Source organism: Oryctolagus cuniculus, chromosome 4, assembly GCF_964237555.1.
Source record: "Oryctolagus cuniculus chromosome 4, mOryCun1.1, whole genome shotgun sequence".
NCBI classification, from domain to species: domain Eukaryota; kingdom Metazoa; phylum Chordata; class Mammalia; order Lagomorpha; family Leporidae; genus Oryctolagus; species Oryctolagus cuniculus.
The window spans coordinates 15,390,201-15,408,135 of record NC_091435.1 but is presented as its reverse complement, the minus strand read 5'-3'; the positions used below and the strand labels follow the sequence as shown (position 1 = coordinate 15,408,135).

Here is a 17,935-nt window from a genome sequence, read left to right as displayed (position 1 = left end):
ATTTTAGTTTTAATAGTCAACAAGATAAACTTCTGACAGTTCATGTTATCGGAAGTAAAATATTCATGTTTCAGGAATTTAGCTTGATTAGGGAGATTTCATTGGATAGACATTATTTCCATTTTAAGGTAAATAACATGAGACCCAGATGGGTAACTCAAGATCAAATTTGAATCCATCCATCTATATGATTTCACAACTTTTAATTTATCCAGCATATTCATTCACTCAATGAGTATCTATCTATTGAGCACCTAGTATTTTATAGGCACTGTACGGAGTAGAGATTAATATTAAGACAGCATAGATCTTGCCTTTACAGAATCTGCTTTATACTAGGAAGGCTGGAAAGTAAAATGTAAGTACATAAAATTAAAAAGTTAAAAAATTACTTTGAAATGCATGAAAAAATGCTTTAAATGGTCATTTCAAGATAGATTTAGGGGGTAGCTGCACCATGGTACAGGGAGTTAAACTGCCTCCTGCAGTGTTGGCACCTCATAGGACATTAGTTTGAGTCTTTAGCTGCTAACTTCTGATACAGCTCCCTTCTAATGCACCTGGGAAGGAAGTGGAAGATGATCAAAGTACTTGGGCTCCAGCTACTCAAGTAGGAGACCTGAATGAAGCTGCTGGCTACTGGCTTTGGTCTAGCCCAGCCCTCACTGTTTGCAGCCATTTCGGAGTATAGCAGTAGAGGGAAGATTTCTCTCTCTCTAATTCTGCCTTTCTAATGAATATAAATCATTTTTTTTGAAAGGCAGAGTTATAGACAGTGAGAGAGAGAGACAGAGAGAAAGGTCTTCCTTCCATTGGGTCACTCCCCAAATGGCCGTTACGAGCCAGGTGCTTCTTCCTGGTCTCCCATGCGGGTGCAGGGGCCCAAGCATTTGGGCCATCCTCCACTGCCCTCCCAGGCCACAGCAGAGAGCTGGACTGGAAGAGGGGCATCCGGGACCAGAACCCTGCGCCCATATGGGATGCCAGCGCCTCAGGCAGAGGATTAACCAAGTGAGCCATGGCACTGGCCCGTATCAATCATTTTTAAAAAGTTGGTTATAGAGGATTTTTAGTTTGAAAAACAGAGAAAACTTTCCTGAAATGTCTTCTGAATTTAAATCTGACTGAATAGTAACAAAGCAAGATGGCCAAGTATTGAGGGAAGAAATGTACTATCTTAGAAAGATGAGCAGGACAATATGTAAAACTCAGAAGCAGAAATAAGCACTATGCTACCACCACACCAGAGAGGCAGCTTTAATTTTTTTTTTTTTCTGGCTTTGCCACTTGTATGCATTTGAATATTTATGATTCTTAGTTTCCTTTGCAAGTAGAGAGACATCTATAATAAAAAAAATTCAATATTGATAACAAATCGATACTGAAAAATGTATTCCACATAACATGCAATAGATACTCATTGAACAAATAAATCTTGTCATCATGGGGCTGGCATTGTGGTTAAATGTTGAGGTGGATTCGTTCCTGAGAGGAGGAATGTGGTGGGGGCAAGAGGCAGGGAGTCACCACACAGACCCCAGGGAGTCAGGTGAAAGAAAGCAGGCCTGAGGCAAGCAGCCTGCAGACTCCTTTATTTCAGTTGCTACAGCTGCTTATATAGCCAAGGCAGCCAATCCAGTCAAGGAGTGGTCTATGCCCTAACCAATCACAGCCTGTTGCCAGGCAGTTTCCAAAGCCATCCAATCACAGCCTGTTGCCAGTCAAGCTCTGTTGCCAGGCAGTTTCTGAAACCATCCAATCACGGCCTGTTGTCAGTCAAGCTCTGTTGTCATGTGGTTTCAGAAGCCATCCAATCATAGCCTGTTGCCAGGCAGTTTCTGTTGTCAGCGGCCATCTTGGCATGACCTTCTCACCTTATCATTCCACCACAGTTAAACTTCTGCTTGAGAAGCTGGCATCCCATACGGGCGCCAGGTCGAGACATGGCTGCTCCACTTCCAATCTAGTTTCCTGCGGATGCGCCTAGGAAAGCATCAGAAAACAACCCAAGTGTTTGGGCTCCTGCGTTCATGGGAGATCCAGAAAAAGCTCCGAGTTTCTGGGTTTGGTCTGACCCACCCCAGCTGTTGTGGTCATTTGGAGAGTGAACCAGAGGATGAAAGATTGCATGCTCTCTTTCTCTGCCTCTCTTCCTCTCTCTCTCTCTAACTCTATCTTTCAAATATATAAAAAATAAATATTTTTAAAAATAAAATAAATGATGTTATGATCAAATAAGATAATAAATGTGGGAAAACTATAATCACTCATTCAGTCTTTAATTTATCATTAATGCAAACATTAATTAAGCTATTTTTGAGGGCTCAATAATACATAACTGAATAAAATATATCTGCTATAGAGGTAGTTATCATTGCTATGTTATAAGGTTAATAAATGTTAATTAAAGTTAATAAATAATTAATACACCACTGAGTTCCCATTCATGCTTATAATTGGTATCTATTATCTAAACTGGTTGGATCTCAGGCATGTCATAGATTTCTTTCATATCAAGATCTTTTTCTGGAGGATTATTATGTTCTTTTGGAGATGTCATGCTTCCTCCCTTCTCCAAATTTCCTGCATCATTTATGTCTGTGCTTATGGTTTTTCTGCTTTATGGAGTAATTTAACTGAAAAATATATTCTTGTTTAGATGGACTATAGACTGTCAGTTGGGTAGTTGCTTTGCTTTGGTTCTAGATGAGCCCAGAAGTGTAACCTCTGAGTGATTTCTTCAATTGTAGCCAGTATCAGTCCTGTCTATGAGTACCACAATTTTGTAGTCTGAAGCAATTCATAGAGGTATAATATGACTTTGAAATTGACATGTACTTCCCAAAGTTAGTGTCTTCAGATCCTAAATAGTTAGGTATCAATCAAACTAATGGTTTGTGATAGCAGTAGCAACATTCCTGGTTCTATGAGACACTGAAGGAGCTGCCCTCTTGCCCAGCTAGGCAAACTTGATTGATACCAGGGCTTTTTTTTTTACCAGTAGTAATAACTGTGGCTCTTTGGGGCCAATGCTGTAGCATAGCGGGCAAAGTCGCTGGCTGTAGTGTTGGCATCGCATATGAACACCAGTTAGAGTCCCGGCTGCTCCACTTCCAATCCAGCTCTCTGCTATGTCCTGGGAAAGCAGTGGAAGGTGGACCAAGTCTTTGGGCCCCTGCACCTGTGTGGGAGACCTGGAAGAAGCTCCTAACTTCCAACTGGTGCAGCTCAGGCTGCTGTGGTCAATTGGGGTGCGAACCAGCAGATGGAAGACCTATCTCTCACTGTCTCTGCTTCTTCTCTCTGTAACTCTTTCAAATAAACAAATAAATTTTAAAAATAACTGTGTCTCTGGAACTGTGTTATGGAGATGGTGACTTCCGTAAGTCCTGCTGGGTGGGTGTTGGTGATGCCTTGCCTTATAGCATGCAACACCTCAGTCCCAGGATAAAAAGATGTGAAGGGGACCTTTCCAAATTCCAGAGGATGAACCCTCGTTATGTTGGGGATGGTGCACTAGCACAATCAAGACTGTATCAGCCAGCGCCGTGGCTCAATAGGCTAATCCTCCGCCTTGCAGTGCCAGCACACCGGGTTCTGCCCCAGTTGCCCCTCTTCCAGGCCAGCTCTCTGCTATGGTCCGGGAGTGCAGTGGAGGATGGCCCAAGTACTTGGGCCCTGCACCCGCATGGGAGACCAGGAGAAGCGCCTGGCTCCTGGCTTCGGATCAGCGCGGCACACTGGCCGCGGTGGCCATTGGAGGATGAACCAACGGCAAAAAGGAAGACCTTTCTCTCTGTCTCTGTCTCTCTCACTGTCCACTCTGCCTGTCAAAAAAAAAAAAAAAAAAAAAAAAAAAAAGACTGTATCAATGGGATGCAGATAGAGCCTTTACCAGTCCCTGTGAGCAGAGATGTTGCTGATATAGAAACAATAGTCACAGTCCAGAGCTGCAGGATACAGAAGGGCTGCGTTCAGTTCCCGCACAGCATGCAAAGGCGATGCTGGAGCTCGCATGCAGGCCACCCGGCACCCTGGGTTAGGGATGGATTAGGGGACTTCCTGCGATCTGTTCCTCTTGGTTTGTGTATCAACAACTGCTGGTACTAAGGCCCTAAATGCAAAAAGGAACCTCTCTGGATCACATAGAGTGTGCCACAGTGCCTGGGGTCATGGAACTTTCTGAGTAGGGAGCCAAGGTAGGAGCCAGGATATGCTTTGTTTTTCCCTTCTTGCTTTTTTTGTGCTTGTCTTATCTTTTTGTTCCTATAATTTTTATTTTCCAAGTAGTTGATCCATTTATTAATGGTGTTGAACTTATTAGTATACTGTTATTATTTTCTAATCCTTTTGATACTGGTAGGGTCTATAATAATTACACCATTTTCATCAGTGGTATCAGTAACTGCTTTTTTAGTTTAAAGATTATTTATTTAAAAGGCAGAGATACAGAGGAAGGAGTGAGATAGACACACACACACACACACACAGAGAGAGAGAGAGAGAGAGAGAGAGAGATGGAGAAAGAGAGTTACCTTCTATCCACACAGGTTCACTCCCCAAATGGCTGCAATGACTGGGGCAAGGCCAGACTAAAGCCACTAGTCAGATGTTCTGGGCATCCCACATGGGTGCAGGGGCCCAAGTACTTGGACCATCTTCTGTTGCTTTCCCAGACGCATTAGCAGGGAGCTGGACTGGAAGTGGAGTAGCCAGGACTCAAACTTGTCCCCATATGGGATACTGGGGCTGCAGGCATAGGCTTAACCTAGTATCCCACAGCTCTGGCCCTGGTATTTATAATTTTTAATTTTTCACTTTTAAAAATCAATATATAAATTGTCATATATATATATAAATTATATAATGATATATAAATTTTATAAATTTTATTTTTGCAAAGAATCAAATATAATGTTAATGTTCTCTAAAATTTGTTTCCAATTTCATGGACTTCTGTTTTATATAATTTCCTAGTTTCTACTTATTTTGAGTTTACTTTTTTTTCCATCTTCTTAAGATGGGATCTTAGTTTTCTTGGTTTACTTGAATTTTCTTTCTTTTCAATACAAGACAATTTATTATTTTCATAGACTATTAACTATTTTATTTCTAATATTTTCCTTTAAGTCTTTTTAATATCTTTGGTTTGCTGCTAAGATTTATAATCCTTTGATTTATTACTAAGGTATTTTCTTTGTCTCTTTGAACTGATTATACTAACTACTTTAACATGTCTTGTGTGCTTACTCAACAGTTAATACACTATGGAATTGTTGACTTATTGCCCTTTCCTTTGAGGAAGTATACAATTTACGGATTCTGTGTACCTTGCATATATTTGGACAATGTCCTGAATTTATGGATTACGCAAATTGTTATGAAATTTCTGTGATATATTACTCCAGAACATGTTTTTATTATTTTCATTGTTATTTTTGTTGTTTGGGGGACAGTTTATTTAATTGGATTCACATTAAAATCTCTTTTGGCAACAGGTCGAATTTCAGGTCAACTATGTTATTCTTGGCTGACTTGCATTTATGTGGTTTAGAAATGCACCAGAAATTCAGGCGAAGTTCATTCTCAGAATCTCATCTACGCCTCTGTATGTGTATCTTCTTTCTTGGATATTCTTTTCATATCCTAGAAGTTGTGGTGTGCATAAAGTCTGTCCTCTTTTTCCTTAGGCCAAGATTATGAGCTTTCTATCAGAGTTTTAGCCACCAAGTGGAATACTAACTGTGCCTTGTCAGTAGATTAAAATTTTAAAATGAAGTGCTTGTATGATGTTATTTTCTATTTTTCTATGTCAATTTTGCTCAGATTCTCCCTGTTCTGTTTATATCCCAGTGACTTCAAGTAGTTGCCTTTGGTATTTTTGTCTAGACTCTATAGTTGGTTTCTGTCAGAAGGCCAGTAGTAGAATAGGAATTCAATGAGTATCATTGTAAATGGAACTCATGCCTATTTTTTAATGAAGTTGGAATCTCCAATGAACTACTTTCTATTTTAAGTTGGCCAGGATTTTCTTATATACTTTCATTTTTACCAGTTACATTTCATCCTTGGGATTGGAGAAAGAACATGACTTTCTTAAGCAAAATTGATTGTAAAATACGAGGGTTGGTTTAACCCTTGTTAAGGGACTATTGGAGAAACAGTCAATGCCCTCTGGGAGTCATTTCCTTCTAGGTTTAATGATTTTTCTGTTCCTTACTTGAGTTCAGAAAGAATGAATCAGATAATAGATGATCAATTTCAGAAAGCATAAGTATTAAGATAATTTCTAATGCGAATTTCTACTTAAAATGGAACTCAATGGCATCCATAGAATTGGCAAAATATCAGACAATTGATTTTTGATGCTCAACTTTAAAATTACATGATGTTAAAGTAGACATGTGGCACACAGAAAACTTGTCACTTGTAGTCTGTGGATGTGATAAATAATAAAGACTTCTTAAAAGTGGTCACACAGAAACAGAAACATTGTAGAAAGTAGAATATCGTTTATTCCTGAGATTCTTTGAAAATAGCAAAATTAAGTAAAGTGAAAATTGAGCCCTAAGTGTTGTTACAATTCTCCCAGGAAGGAAAACAAACTAACTCAGATTGAGCTTGAATAATATTGTTGGTGTTACTATGTGTGTGCAGAAGAAGAAATAATTCTGACAGAGAGCCCTGAAGGATAGTTTTAATCTATAATCGTTGAGTGGGATCTTACAAAATGATTGATTGTGGTAAGTGAATTAGAACAGGATACTGCCGCCTGAGAAGCGCTGTGAACTAATCCTGAAGGCATTGAGCTGCAGAGTTCAAATAACATGAATTAGTCCACTGTGACAACAGTACCACAGAAGTCTTAATGGACTATTGAGAAGTGAAAACGAACAATCATTGGGGGAAAAGATTGTAAAAATCCCTGAACAGATGTGTCTGAAATTAACAACCTTGAAATCTATTTGAGAAGTCACACATACATTCAATGTGAGACAACTTAAGTAATTGTTCAGAATAGAGTAGTTTAGAATAGAGCAGTCATCAAATAAGATCAAAGATGGTTGGGATAATCAAGAAGAGATATTAGAAGGAGGAAGAAGCTGAATTTTGCCTTGAGATTGTGAGAAGTGTTGAGAATTGTGATAAGAAAAGGCTGAATAGCCTAGACAGATGAACTTGGAAGGCGTATATGAATTTCAACAATCAAGTAAATAGATCTATAAATAAAAATGCAAACTCACCTTGAATTTGGAAAATTCTGAATATTCCAGGTGTAAACTGAAATAAAAAAGTTACTGGATTCCATTTGAACTTTGATGGCATTAATAATTTGCATGACTATTTCATATAATAGTAAGATGCCAATTATAATAGTAAGATGCCAATTAGAGTGTTTCTCATTATTAAATACAAGTATCTCAATTTCAGAAGTGTTGAAACATGAAAAACTATGTAAATAAGAAATAGTAAAATGTCTAAACCATAACAGAATTTGTTCTCTATTTTCTTTCATAAAACATTTAGCTTTTTTTGTTTTGTTATCTTCAAATAAACAGTTCAATCGAGAGTTACAGAAATGTTGACTTAAAATTTAATAGCTATCTAGGTAGTTGTTCAAATAATTTTGCCAAAACCTCAGCTAGAGTTGGATACAAGACATGTTAATCAAACAGCAGGCAGGAACAAAATGTTAACATTACAGTGTGCTTGGGAAATGATGGAATAAAAGCTACCAGTTTAACTCATTTGAATGATGCTTATATCATAGTATATGGAAAATTTTCATACTTTTGCTAAATTTCAACAATTCCATTCACCTGTACAGTTTCTTTAATACAAGGCAAGAAAAGTGATAGCCAATCACATTTTTCTTCTTTCAACTTCTCTATTACAGTCCATCCATTCAGAGAGTAATAACCATAAGAGACAAAAATGTTATACTGCAAGTTCCAGTTTCCAAATAAAAGCTATTCTCTCTATGATTCTGACATGTTTTTCCAAATATTTTCCTATAAATTGGTGAATTTCTGGGCTTAACTTTTACTTAATGGCTCCAATAGTCACACCATGTGCTATTTAGTTTGACAGTCCAGGCAAAAAATAGTTTGGTTATTTTTCTATCAACATAAAAAACAAAACCTCATTATATCTCTGGAAAGACAAAGTATTTCACAAGTTGTAATGCAGCCTCCGAGAGTTGAATAGCATTTTCATAGTTATTATTTTTGCTTTGTTTTTGCATTAATCCACAAGTTAATAATAATCTAGTAGATAGGTTTTACTTTCTCCTTGAGAAAATGATAAACACTGCCTTTTCTAAATAGATACAAACCAAAAAGAGCAGGTAATAGAAAATTAATAATTGAAAAATTATAAATAGATCTCATTAATTAGCTTCTGTCCAGGGCAAGCATACAGCCATGTGAATAAATATGCATATCAAAATTGAGAACTATATAGGAAACTGAGCCGTCTAATACATGAAACTTCATCTAAAGAATTGTGAAATCTTGACTATTCTCCCCAATTGTCAATTGCATATCTGTGTGACACTGAAGCTATTATAAATGGTTATCAATTATGTATCAGAAATGTGATCTACAAAACAAACATTGAACAATGATTTCTCTTTTTCATTGAAATGTTTAAAGACTGCAAAAGCCCAAAGTCAAGATACATGTATTATATTCTAGGCTAACATTATAAAACACTCCACATCAAAATATATAGGATTGTTTCTTCACTTCGGAAGTTTCAGTGTTATTTTATTGATTAAAAGACATGTAAGCATATGGTCTCACAACTTAGAAACAGATACAGATATATGATTTATTTGATTTGAAAGGGAAGTGCCAAATGTCATGTTTATGCTGTCCAATGCCATTCAATTTTTGCTAATTTTTAAAATACCAAGTGAAAAAGGCATATTGTACCTATTTGAAACCTGTTCGTAATTCCTAAAATTCTTTTTTGATCAAAAGGACACTTTTGTCATATTGCATTAATAATTAAATGTACTAACTTCATTTCTGTGGATTTTCATTTCGCTAGTGTATCGTCACATTAGAACATACACTAATTTGATGTTTTTGGAGATTTGCAATATAAAACTCAACTGAAAAATGCTTGTTGTGAAGAAAATAGATTATTGAATATAGAAGGTATACTGAAAAAGTGCAGTTGATGGATTTAATAGATTAGTCATTGCCAATGGTTCAATTTCTTTCTGACTTTAAAATTTGTCATATTTCATGGGTAGGGTTTTCCTCAGGTCAGGTGCCCTTCCATGGATTAAAAGAAGATCTGACAGATTCCAGTAGAAGAAGAAACATACCTTTCTTCAGTACTCTTTGTATGAGAGGTGAGGGGAGACAAGATATTTTGCCAGGGCCTGCCCTGTGGCTCACTAGGCTAATTCTCCGCCTGCGTCCCGGCACCCCCGGTTCTAGTCCCAGTCGGGGCACCGGATTCTGTCCCAGTTGCTCCTTTTCCAGTCCAACTCTCTGCTGTGGCCTGGGATAGCAGAGGAGGATGGCCCAAGTGCTTGGGCCCGCACCCTCATGGGAGACCAGGAGAAGCACCTGGCTCCTGGCTTAGGTTCGGCGCAGCCATTTCGGGGGGGTGAACCAATGGAAGGAAGACCTTTCTGTCTCTCTGTCTCACTAACTCTGCCTGTCAAAAAAAAAAAAAAAAAAAAAAAGAAAAAAAGAAAAGAAAAGAAAAGAAAAAGATATTTTGCCAGAAGCTTCCAGCATTCTTGGATGTCTTAAAGTTCAGAACTGTTAATATGTTCGTTCTGAAATGGTGTAGTAGCATGCAAGATGGTCATGCATGTCCATTGAATCACATAACTACCATGGAAGATGCTAGGATACTAAATAAAATGATGCCCTGTAAGTAAGAAAAGGTGGACTGATTGTTGAGAGTGCATAACAAATGACAGAAAAAGAAAACAGGGAATTGACCTCAAACAGTTCAGATTGACAATTTTACTCTTAAAAGGTTTCAATATTTATCCAATGTGTCTTCTGGACCAAGTTAGGCAGTATCTTTACTAACATGGCATTTATTACAAACTGCTACAAAGCTTACTGCATTTTATTTTACATTGCCTTATTTTCTTCCGTATTGCTTTAACTTACTTACTTTGCATGCCTTAGCTCACCAATTAGGGCATTATTTCCTTCATTCTTTTGTTTCTCTTTCCTGACTCTCTCTTATTCATTCCTTGTATTCATAGTTCTTAATGTCAACTTGCCTAATTTGATACCCTAAAACTCTGATGGATCTTAAGGCTCCCTAAGCTTTTCTTAAGGAATGGGAGTAAGTTCTTCCCTGTGTTTAGCATCTTGCCAAGTTCACTGAGTTTTCCTATGAAATCCTTGCTGAAAACTGCATAAATGGGAGCAGCCAGATGGTGGCATCATAGGATGCTACCAAGGATGGATGGAAGTGCCCAGGGGTGAAAGAGATTGCTAATTTACATATTCAGGCAGTGCAAATTTTAATATTTTATAGTCTAAAATTTATCATGCAATGAGTCAATCTCGACTAAACAGATTCTTTACTACAAATATAATTCTAGGTACTTTGGTTATCCCTGTTTATAATAGTTTTTATAGAATATTTATTCTTGTCAACATTTACATCCTTGTCAAAAAACTTGTATTACATATCAAGACAGGATAATTAAGTTATTCATGTAACATTGCCCATAAAGGATTAAACTGCAAGATTTTTTTAATCTAAGGTGTCAAGTTGTACTCTTGATTTATGGAAGGTAAGGAGATTCCCTTACCATAAACATGTCCAGCAGTAAACTGATTTAAAAAATGCCAGATGAAATAAGAATTATGAAAAATTGACTTTTTCCTATAATGGAAAGGATAAAATTGGCTAAAGATAAAATAAGCATTCCTCATGAATTTATCTATCATCAGTGTAGAATCCAGTATATGATTATACTGAGTCCAATATGTGACTCAAGTTTGCTTTCAAATCCTGTAACTTGAAGATACTGGTCATCATCAGCCTTGTTGGAGGATATGGCCATCTTCAGACCCCATGCACAATGACACTTCTCAGAGCCAACTCTCCTGCTCCATGTCTCTGGCCTTGCTCATATATAGATGTTTTCCTCCAACACACGAATAATTATCCTTTTAAATGACACCTGGATACAGAGATGAAGGATTAGACAATTGGGAAAATGTCCCAGAAGTAGGATTGAAACATAAGCAGTACCAGCAGACTGTATCTTAGTCTATCTGGGATACTATGACAAACTGCTTGAAGTGACTTGCAAACAATAGGAATTTATTTCACAGAAGTCTAGAGACTGGGGAAATCCAAGATCCAGGCATGGGCAGATTTATTGTCTGGTGAGAAACCATGTCCCAGTTCATGGACTCCATCTTCTTGCTATATCTTTGCATGACCAAAGTGAACAATAAGCTCCTTCTTTTCTAAGGTTATTGATCACTTTCTTCTTTTTTTTTTTTTCGGACAGGCAGAGTTAGACAGAGAGAGAGAAGGAGAGACAGAGAGAAAAGTCTCCCTTTCCGTTGGTTCACCCACCAAATGGCCTCTACAGCCAGCGCTCTGCACCGATCCAAAGCAAGGAGCTAGGTGCTTCCTCCTGGTCTCCCATGGGGTGCAGGGTCCAAGCACTTGGGCCATCCTCCACTGCACTCCCGGGCCACAGCAGAGAGCTGGACTGGAAGAGGAGCAACTGGGACAGAATCCGGCACCCCAACCAGGACTAAACCCCAGGGTGCCGGTGCTGCAGGTGGAGGATTAGCCAAGTGAGCTGCGGCACCAGCCTGATCACTTTCAGAAGGACTGCACTTTCAACATCTAACCACTTTTTGAAGACATCATCTTTTAATACCATTACCTTCGAGCTTATGATTTCAATACATAAATTTGGGGGATACAAACAATCACACCTTGGGACAATATCTTCTATTGTGGTAGCTAAGTCTTCCTAATGGGGCTATTGCATTTAAAATCAATTAAAGTTACTGAAACACTATGTTTCTTTAGCTCGATTCTTTTATTATCTTGCTTTCCAATTCTGATACAGTGACCAGCATAGAAAAACATTCAAAAAATTTGCTGTTGTATGTTGTGAATACAAGAATTTCTGGGTCAGGAAAGCTGAAGAGTCAATATATAAAATATATTACACATTTCCATGAAATAAAGGTAATTTTTCTGGATAAATGCTTTATAGAACATCTTTTCTTCTTTTGGTGTACTGATTAATAACTATGTTCTTAAAAGGTAACAAGAGGCTGACCTTATGTGACTTACAGAGTTGCTATTATCCAAAGGCTAAAATTCATGACATTTTATACCAATTTATCCACAGGAAGTCAAAAGTATTGTTCATATGGATGCCTTGCTTTTTCGTACCAGTCACAGATAACTTATTCATCTGGAGTTGATATTTAAGATAGCTGTGCTTTTGTTTATGAAGCCTTTGGTTAATTTCTCTCTATATAAATAACTATGAAAATAGCTGAACATATTGTAGGATTTCAAAATTATTCCTAAAATGAACATATTTGAATGATTCAATTTTAATTGAGAATTCTACATAACTAAGAGGTACTCTTATAAGAATTTTAGTTCTGCCGAAACTATGATAATAACATTTAATTTTCTATTAAAGGGAGAAAAACCATGTTATTCCCTTGTATGATTAATCAATTCAATCTGAATAGTACATGGGAAAGTACTTAAGTATTAGCTTGTGCACAGTTCATGCTCAAAAAAAACTTTCAAAACACTAATTTTTTTGGTTATTTTCCTTTGTGATAGACCGAACAATGGATCCAATAGAGGTCTGCATCCTACTTGTTGAAACTTGCCAACTTGTGGCCTGATATGGCAGATAAAATTTTGAAGATGTGATGAAGCTGAGGATTGTGTGATGAAGACGTTCTCTCGAATTATCTATGTGGTCCCAGCACAGTCAGTCATGAAGTGTAAGGGTCTCTAGAAGTGGGAGAAGAGAAGGTCAAAGTCAGAGAAGGCTATGCAAGCCAAGCAGAGGGAAGCACAGCCACACAAGTGGATCTGAAGATGGAGGAAGGGGCCAGAGGCTTCTAGAAGCTGCAAAGGAGAGGAGACAGCATCTCCCCTACAGCCCTCCTTTGCACACTTTAATTTTAGTCCAATAAAATGCAGTTTCAGGTTTCTGAGCTCCAAAACTCTAAAGTTAAAAAATCTGAGTTCCTGGGGCCTGTAGCTCTGGCATCCTAAATGGGTGCAGGTTCAAGACCTGGCTGCTCCTCTTCTGATCCAGCTCTGCACTATGGCTTGGTAAAGCAGTGGAAGATGGCCCAAATATGTGGGCTCCTGCACCTGCATGGGAAACCTAGAAGAAGCTCCTGGCTCCTGGATCCTAGCTTCAGATTGGCTCAGCTCTGGCTGTTACAGCCATTTGGGAGGTGAACCAGAGAATGAAAGACCTTTCTTTCTCTCTGTAACTCTACCTCTCAAATGACTAAATAAAACTTTAAAAAAGACAGGGAAAAGACTACTCAACAGATCCAAAATTAAAAAAAAAAAAAACATAAATCTGAGTTCATTGAAATAGCTGGTAACTCATGATGGGGCAACAGGAAACTCATAGAATTCTCTGTCAATTTTAGAATTTCTAGGACAATTCTGAATTCTTCCACGTTGGGTGTCTTCTCTACCTGGGACTACAAATTTCAGCCTTTTCCCATCGAATCTATTCAGTCAAAAGAAGAGAAAGTAGAGGAAAGAAAAAGGAAAGGAGGGAGCAAGGATCAAAAAAAAAAAAAAAGGAAGGGAAGAAGGAAGAAAGAAAAAAGCGAGAGAGGGAGGCAGGCAGAAAGGAAGGAGTTAACAAGAATAAGAGGGTGTAAGCTGGTTAGAGTGAGAGCTGTGATGAGCAGGTAACACACACTGAGACATTTTAGGGAGGAAAAGACAAGTGAGTCTGAAGTAATGTAAAAAACATCCATAATTGGCTAAGGAACAAGAGACACAAAATACTTGTGTTCTTGTTCGTCCAGGAAGAACAACAATGGCCAGAACCTTTCAGTCATTTCCAAGAAGCAAGTCAGTCTTCTGGTACAGAGGAGAGGCCCTGCCTTTGTTTCCAGGGGAGTTCTACCAGGGCTGAATATCACTGGATTCTTAACTCTTACTCTTAACCTTTCACGGTACTATTTTCTTCTGAGAGTAACAATGCCACTGAATGGTGAGTTACGGTGTTGAGGTGGATTCAGGAAACACTGTCAGAAATAAAGCACTTCTAAAGATCAGTGAGGAACCCAGGGCTTCAGGGTTTGTGGATTTCCCAGCCTCCGCACAAGACAACCAGTCCTGCTTCTTATCCACCAGGGGGCGACCTTTGGATGCCTTCTGTGCCTTGCATCAAGACCTGCACGCCATTAAAGTGGGTCATGGGCTGCAAATTTCCATTTCTCAAGAAAACATCAGATGTCTGCCCTTTGCTCGCCGATTGATGTCACTGAGTGCTTAATTGTGCTGTTTTCTTAAGAGGCAAACCCCTAGAGAAACAGGTAACACTGTAAATGAGTTTCCTCTCTTGCTTTTTCCTTTTTTTTCTTTTTTAACCTCTCTGATAAGCAGCTTTTCATAGAAAGAATGAGGAAATCTTGTTTAGATACACAACATTACTGAAGATGAACAGATTTTTAAGACATTAGAATAAGGAGGTTGGAGTCATATATTCTCCCTTATCTGTAAATTAAGATAGAAACATATAAAAATGTAAGCATAATAGTAGGGGATTTTATTTTTAGAACTGAAAGAAAATCCAACTCTTTTGTTTTTACTTCCCTTATGCTGTAATAATCCCCTTTCCTACAAAGAGCTGAGCCTTAAGATGACCCTGAGTCCTGAATCAGTTCACCTTTGTACTTCCTACTTTCTCTTTCATTGTCCAATACAGAACCACCAGGAGGATGTAAATACCTACTAGTTTGAAGAAGTACTTTTTGTAGTTGAACTGCTCTCCGCTGTCTGCCTGGTTCCTGGGGCTGACTTTGCATTGAGCTTTTCTATATATTTGGCAGACTTTGGAACATGTTCCTTACAGTTGGCTACATACAAGTAAATAAAATGAAGGGTGCCCCAATTCTATTTGTCAGGCTCTAAATCTATCCTTGCTCTCTTGTCTCAGTTAGTCATCCTTGTGAGTGAAACCAATCAAATTTCAGCAGATTAAAGTTAAAAGCATCTTTCATTGTTCCTGGGTCTGCAAGTGAGCTGGGCAGTTGTTTCGGAGTCAGTAGGGTTCAGGTGTGCAGCTGTGGTTAGCGGTGGGTGGGGAAAAGGAAAGGTGGGTCCACTGACCTTAGCTGGATTCTCACATTGTACAGAATCCATTGACTGCAGACAGGCTGCATGGCCTCAGCTGAGATAACTGGAATGTCTTCCATGCAGTCTCTCACCTCTTCAGGCCAGCCTGGATTTGTTCTCGTGGCAGTAACAGTTCCAACACAGTGGAAGCACATTACTCCACTGAAATAAAGCTTGAATCTGGCGCATTGTAACTTTCCCTGAGTTCTCTGGGCTACAAAATTGCAGAAGGTCTGCACTTTCCCCGCATTCTGTGGACTACGGAAGTCACAAGGTCTCCCTGAGGCAGGGAAGTAGACCCTGCCCCTTAAAGGGAGGGACAGCAAGAGGCCTCTAGGGGAGAGGCAGTGTGGAGTTACTTAAGAACTTTCACAGAAAATAGAGTTGAAAGATGAGTTTGGGGCAGGCATTTGGCCAAGAGGTTAGGATGCTGGTTAAGATTCCTGTATCTCACACTGCGGTGCTTCATCTTCAGCTTTGACTTCGACTTCAGCTTACTTCCAACATGGAGCCTGAGAAGTGCAGGGACAGCGCAAGTAGTTGGGTCCCCACCATCATCATGATTAACTTGGGCTGAGTTCTCAGCTCCCAGCTTTAACCCTGGCCCAGCACCGGCTGTTGTGGGCATTTGGCAGGGTTAAACAGTTGGTAGACAGCCCTCTCTCTTTCTCATTCTGCTTCTTAATAAATAAAAATAAAAATAAAGCTTATATTTATTTATATTTAGTATAATTATTAAAGATTTTTGGAATCTATAGGTATAAAAGATCTTTAAAAAGTTAATGAGGGCCCGGCGCTGTGGCATAGTGGGTAAAGCTGCCGCCTGCAGTGCCAGCATCCCATATGTGAGCAGGTTCGAGTCTCGGCTGCTACACTTCCAATCCAGCTCTCTGCTATGGCCTAGGAAAGCAGTAGAAGATGGCCCAAGTTCTTGGGCCCCTGCACCCATGTGGGAGACCTGGAAGAAGCTCCAGGCTCCTGGCTTTGGATCAGCACAGCTTTTGGCTTTGTGGCCAACTGGGGAGTGAACCAATGGATGGAAGACCTCTCTATCTCTCTTTCTCTCTCTCTCTCTCTCTCTCTCTGCCTCTCCTCTCTCTGTGTAACTCTTTCAAATAATAAACAAATAAATCTTTTAAAAAGAGTTAATGAAAAATTTATATTATGGATGATATGCATTGGTACACTTTTGAAATCAAACACATCCCTTTACATAGAAAAGCTAGTCTACACCCTGTTGTGGCCTTAACAAACACAATTGTCCTTAACTGGCCTCTGGCATTTGAATGCTGGGTTTGGTTCAATGGTTTAGACAATCCAGCTGTAAATCTTTGAAACATGAGCTACTATTTACCTTTTGATGTCCAGAGAGTGTTCCACATAGAGTACAAAATCTGCCTTTCATAGAGAAAATAATAAATAAGACAAATCCTAATGTGATTTCTACTTCTTCATTTTGTCAGAATATATTTTGCTTTCCTGGGCCTTTTAATCAAAATAGACAAACAAGTAAAAACTTCAGGATCTTCCTCATGCTAGTGATGAAATACACTCCTTTCTTAGTTTCCTAGTATTATTTACTTTCATAGTTTTTGCATGAGTGGTCTCTTCTAGACAGGAAAGTTTCACTACCTCATGTATGTTAATAACTCAGCAACTTCAATTAAGAAAGCGAGGAATTTATACAATAAGAAATTTCCATGAATTTTTCAACCTCAGGATCAAAAAAGGTTGTTTAGCACATAGAATACCTGTTCTCTGGAACTCAGCCATATCTTTATGTTTTTCACAAAAATTGCCATTATTCCTTTTTATAAGTGTGGATTTTCTTCTCAAAGACTTCAGGCGTACACTTCACTGGATATTTCAGAATGTTTTCAATAATGATGTCATACTGGGTCTGCTGGCCACCAGTTTCCATCCATAGCCTCCATAGCCTTTCTGTAACCCTCAGTGTAATTTTACACATGGACGGTTTCTAAAGGAGCAGCTAACTCTATATCACATTTGCATATTCAGTTCTTCAGAAATTTGCTATGTATCCCTCAGGGAAAAGTCTGTTGCTTTAAGTGTGGCCTCATATGGTGGCGCCATATAGTCTTCGGAGCAAAAGATATTTATGTGACATCTCACCTAAGGGATACCCAAGGAGTTCGTAAGGACAATCTTTATTCTCTTTGCTATCCTTTATTTTCAAATATTTATGCAAAATCTGATAGAAAAGACTTGGTTTCATTACAATGCATTCTTGCTGATAGATGGTAAAGGGCCTCTGGGTTTTTCTTTAGTGTTGGTTAATTATGGACACAGCACACAGAAAGATTCAGCTAACCAATTGGGATATTTTTGATAAAGGTTCTTAATCATATAAAAGCTCACTTCAGAATTTCCCTTAAGTGGTCAAGGGCTCTTGCTCTTTTATGAGGCAATAATCCTGTATCTTAGTGGCCAAACAATAAAAATCAGCTACAATGCGTGTTAGGATTCCTTGTCCCTGCAGGCCCATTTCCCAAAACTTTAATTTCTCAAGAGATAAAGTATTGAAGTTATTCCTGCCAGAGGCACA

General features: G+C 38.6%; 1 long non-coding RNA gene across 2 annotated transcripts; it reads right to left on the bottom strand.

Moving 5' to 3' along the window:
- Positions 1-8,753: 8,753 nt before the first annotated feature.
- LOC127482984 (uncharacterized) lies at positions 8,754-15,914 on the bottom strand. Of its 2 annotated transcripts, XR_011388329.1 has the most exons (3): positions 15,364-15,914; positions 12,865-13,005; positions 8,754-11,176 (listed from the first exon to the last, which is right to left on the bottom strand). It is a non-coding gene; the product is annotated as an uncharacterized lncRNA (long non-coding RNA). The 2 variants fall into 2 exon arrangements; XR_011388328.1 differs by lacking the exon at positions 8,754-11,176 and having other exon boundaries at positions 12,040-13,005.
- Positions 15,915-17,935: the final 2,021 nt, after the last annotated feature.